The sequence below is a fragment of the Dendropsophus ebraccatus genome, chromosome 13 (genome assembly GCF_027789765.1).
Source record: "Dendropsophus ebraccatus isolate aDenEbr1 chromosome 13, aDenEbr1.pat, whole genome shotgun sequence".
NCBI classification, from domain to species: domain Eukaryota; kingdom Metazoa; phylum Chordata; class Amphibia; order Anura; family Hylidae; genus Dendropsophus; species Dendropsophus ebraccatus.
In genome coordinates this window covers 82044720-82050719 of record NC_091466.1, presented here as the reverse complement: position 1 = coordinate 82050719, position 6000 = coordinate 82044720, and positions in this window count along the sequence as shown.

Genomic DNA, 6000 nt, shown 5'->3' with positions numbered 1-6000 from the left:
CACAGCCCGCTCCACCTGCGCACCCACCACAGCCGGCTCCACCTGCACACCCCCGCACACCACAGCCGGCTCCACCTGCACACCCATCACGCACCCACACACCACAGCCCGCTCCACCTGTACACCCCCGCACACCACAGCCCGCTCCACCTGTACACCCCCGCAGACCACAGCCCGCTCCACCTGCACACCCATCACGCACCCACACACCACAGCCCGCTCCACCTGTACACCCCTGAACACCACAGCCGGCTCCACCTGCACACCCCCGCACACCACAGCCCGCTCCACCTGTACAGCCCCGCACACCACAGCCCACTCCACCTGCACACCCATCACGCACCCACACACCACAGCCCGCTCCACCTGTACACCCCCGCACACCACAGCCCGCTCCACCTGTACACCCCCGCACACCACAGCCCGCTCCACCTGTACAGCCCCGCACACCACAGCCCACTCCACCTGCACACCCATCACGCACCCACACACCACAGCCCACTCCACCTCTACACCACAGCCTGCTCCACCTGTACACCACAGCCTGCTCCACCTGTACACCCCCGCACACCACAGCCGGCTCCACCTGCACACCCCCACACACCACAGCCCGCTCCATCTGTACACCCCCGCACACCACAGCCCGCTCCCCCCGCACACCACAGCCGGCTCCACCTGCACACCCATCACGCACCCGTACACCACAGCCCGCTCCACCTGTACACCCCCGCACACCACAGCCCACTCCACCTGCACACCCATCACGCACCCACACACCACAGCCCGCTCCACCTGTACACCCCCGCACACCACAGCCCGCTCCACCTGTACACCCATCACGCACCCACACACCACAGCCCGCTCCACCTGTACACCCCCGCACACCACAGCCCGCTCCACCTGCACACCCATCACGCACCCACACACCACAGCCCGCTCCACCTGTACACCCCCGCACACCACAGCCGGCTCCACCTGCACACCCATCACGCACCCACACACCACAGCCTGCTCCACCTGTACAACCCCGCACACCACAGCCCGCTCCACCTGCACACCCATCATGCACTCACACACCACAGCCGGCTCCACCTGCACACCCATCACGCACCCACACACCACAGCCCGCTCCACCTGTACACCCCCGCACACCACAGTCCGCTCCACCTGCACACCCATCACGCACCCGTACACCACAGCCCGCTCCACCTGTACACCCCCGCACACCACAGCCCGCTCCACCTGTACACCCTCGCACACCACAGCCTGCTCCACCTGTACACCCATCACGCACCCACACACCACAGCCCGCTCCACCTGTACACCCCCGCACACCACAGCCCGCTCCACCTGCACACCACAGCCCACTCCACCTGTACAACCCCGCACACCACAGCCCGCTCCACCTGCACACCCATCACGCACCCGTACACCACAGCCCGCTCCACCTGTCCACCCCCGCACACCACAGCCCGCTCCACCTGTACACCCATCACGCACCCACACACCACAGCCCGCTCCACCTGTACACCCCCGCACACCACAGCCGGCTCCACCTGCACACCCATCACGCACCCACACACCACAGCCAGCTCCACCTGCACACCACAGCCCGCTCCACCTGTACACCCCCGCACACCACAGCCCGCTCCACCTGTACACCCTCGCACACCACAGCCTGCTCCACCTGTACACCCATCACGCACCCACACACCACAGCCCGCTCCACCTGTACACCCCCGCACACCACAGCCCGCTCCACCTGCACACCCCCGAACACCACAGCCGGCTCCACCTGCACACCCATCACGCACCCGTACACCACAGCCCGCTCCCCCCGCACACCCCTGAACACCACAGCCGGCTCCACCTGCACACCCATCACGCACCCGTACACCACAGCCCGCTCCACCTGTACACCCCCGCACACCACAGCCCACTCCACCTGCACACCCATCACGCACCCACACACCACAGCCCGCTCCACCTGTACACCCCCGCACACCACAGCCGGCTCCACCTGCACACCACAGCCCGCTCCACCTGTACACCCCCGCACACCACAGCCGGCTCCACACCCATCACGCACCCGTACACCAAAGCCCGCTCCACCTGTACACCCCCGCACACCAAAGCCCGCTCCACCTGTACACCCCCGCACACCACAGCCCGCTCCACCTGTACACCCTCGCACACCACAGCCCGCTCCACCTGTACACCCCCGCACACATATCCCGCACCCACACACCACAGCCCACTCCATCCGCACACCACAGCCCGCTCCACCTGTACACCCCCGCACACCACAGCCGGCTCCACCTGCACACCCATCACGCACCCGTACACCACAGCCCGCTCCACCTGTACACCCCCGCACACCACAGCCCACTCCACCTGCACACCCATCACGCACCCACACACCACAGCCCGCTCCACCTGTACACCCCCGCACACCACAGCCGGCTCCACCTGCACACCCATCACGCACCCACACACCACAGCCCACTCCACCTGTACACCCCCGCACACCACAGCCCGCTCCACCTGTACACCCCCGCACACCCCAGCCCGCTCCACCTGCACACCCATCACGCACCCACACACCACAGCCCGCTCCACCTGTACACCCCCGCACACCACAGCCCGCTCCACCTGTACACCCCCGCACACCACAGCCTGCTCCACCTGTACACCCATCACGCACCCACACACCACAGCCCGCTCCACCTGTACAACCCCGCACACCACAGCCCGCTCCACCTGTACACCCCCGCACACCACAGCCCGCTCCACCTGTACACCCCCGCACACCACAGCCCACTCCACCTGCACACCCATCACGCACCCACACACCACAGCCCGCTCCACCTGTACACCCCCACACACCACAGCCGGCTCCACCTGCACACCCATCACGCACCCACACACCACAGCCCGCTCCACCTGTACACCCCCGAACCACCTGTACACCCCCGAACACCACAGCCGGCTCCACCTGCACACCCATCACGCACCCACACACCACAGTCCGCTCCACCTGTACACCCCCACACACCACAGCCGGCTCCACCTGCACACCCATCACGCACCCACACACCACAGCCCGCTCCACCTGTACACCCCCGCACACCACAGCCCGCTCCACCTGTACACCCCCCCACACCACAGCCCGCTCCACCTGTACACCCCCCCACACCACAGCCCGCTCCACCTGTACACCCATCACACACCCACACACCACGGCCCGCTCCACCTGTACACCCCCGCACACCACAGTCCGCTCCACCTGTACACCCATCACACACCCACACACCACAGCCCGCTCCACCTGTACACCCCCACCCATCACGCACCCGTACACCCCCACCCATCACGCACCCGTACACCAAAGCCCGCTCCACCTGTACACCCCCGCACACATATCACGCACCCGCACACCACAGCCCGCTCCACCTGTACACCCCCGCACACCACAGCCGGCTCCACCTGCACACCCATCACGCACCCACACACCACAGCCCACTCCACCTGTACACCCCCGCACACCACAGCCCGCTCCACCTGCACACCCATCACGCACCCACACACCACAGCCCACTCCACCTGTACACCCCCGCACACCACAGCCCGCTCCACCTGCACACCCATCACGCACCCACACACCACAGCCCGCTCCACCTGTACACCCCCGCACACCACAGCCCGCTCCACCTGTACACCCCCGCACACCAAAGCCCGCTCCACCTGTACACCCCCGCACACCACAGCCCGCTCCACCTGTACACCCCCGCACACCAAAGCCCGCTCCACCTGTACACCCCCGCACACCACAGCCCGCTCCACCTGCACACCCATCATGCACCCACACACCACAGCCGGCTCCACCTGCACACCCATCATGCACCCACACACCACAGCCGGCTCCACCTGTACACCCATCACGCACCCGCACACCACAGCCCGCTCCACCTGCACACCCATCACGCACCCACACACCACAGCCCGCTCCACCTGTACACCCCCGCACACCACAGCCGGCTCCACCTGCACACCCATCACGCACCCGTACACCACAGCCCGCTCCACCTGTACACCCCCGCACACCACAGCCCACTCCACCTGCACACCCATCACGCACCGACACACACCACAGCCCGCTCCACCTGCACACCACAGCCCGCTCCACCTGTACAACCCCGCACACCACAGCCCGCTCCACCTGTACAACCCCGCACACCACAGTCCGCTCCACCTGTACAACCCTGCACACCACAGCCCACTCCACCTGTACACCCCCGCACACCACAGCCGGCTCCACCTGCACACCACAGCCCGCTCCACCTGTACACCCCCGCACACCACAGCCGGCTCCACCTGCACACCCATCACGCACCCGTACACCAAAGCCCGCTCCACCCGCACACCACAGCCCGCTCCACCTGCACACCACAGCCCACTCCACCTGTACACCCCCGCACACCACAGCCCGCTCCACCTGTACACCCCCGCACACCACAGCCGGCTCCACCTGCACACCCATCACGCACCCGTACACCACAGCCCGCTCCACCCGCACACCACAGCCCGCTCCACCTGCACACCACAGCCCGCTCCACCTGTACACCCCCGCACACCACAGCCCGCTCCACCTGCACACCCCCGCACACCACAGCCCGCTCCACCTGAACACCCCCGCACACCACAGCCCGCTCCACCTGCACACCCCCGCACACCACAGCCCGCTCCACCTTAACACCCCCGCACACCACAGCCCGCTCCACCTGCACACCCATCACGCACCCACACACCACAGCCCGCTCCACCTGTACACCCCCGCACACCACAGCCCGCTCCACCTGTACAACCCCGCACACCACAGCCCGCTCCACCTGTACAACCCCGCACACCACAGCCCGCTCCACCTGTACACCCCCGCACACCACAGCCCGCTCCACCTGCACACCCATCACGCACCCGTACACCACAGCCCGCTCCACCTGTACACCCCCGCACACCACAGCCCGCTCCACCTGCACACCCCCGCACACCACAGCCCGCTCCACCTGCACACCCCCGCACACCAGAGCCCGCTCCACCTGCACACCCATCACGCACCCACACACCACAGCCCGCTCCACCTGTACACCCCCGCACACCACAGCCCGCTCCACCTGTACACCCCCCCACACCACAGCCCGCTCCACCTGTACACCCATCACGCACCCACACACCACGGCCCGCTCCACCTGCACACCCATCACGCACCCACACACCACAGCCCGCTCCACCTGTACACCCCCGCACACCACAGCCCGCTCCACCTGTACAACCCCGCACACCACAGCCCGCTCCACCTGTACAACCCCGCACACCACAGCCCGCACCCACACACCACAGCCCGCTCCACCTGTACACCCCCGCACACCACAGCCTGCTCCACCCGCACACCACAGCCCGCTCCACCTGTACTCACCCGCACACCACAGCCCGCTCCACCTGTACACCCATCACGCACCCACACACCACAGCCCGCTCCACCTGTACACCCCCGCACACCACAGCCCGCTCCACCTGCACACCCATCACGCACCCACACACCACAGCCCACTCCACCTCTACACCACAGCCTGCTCCACCTGTACAACCCCGCACACCACAGCCTGCTCCACCTGTACAACCCCGCACACCTTCACGCACCCACACACCACAGCCCGCTCCACCTGCACACCCATCACGCACCCACACACCACAGCCCGCTCCACCTGTACACCCCCGCACACCACAGCCGACTCCACCTGCACACCCATCACGCACCCGTACACCACAGCCCGCTCCACCTGTACACCACAGCCCACTCCACCTGCACACCCATCACGCACCCACACCACAGCCCGCTCCACCTGTACACCCCCGCACACCACTGCCCGCTCCAGCTGCACACCACAGCCCGCTCCACCTGTACAACCCCGCACACCACAGCCCGCTCCACCTGTACAACCC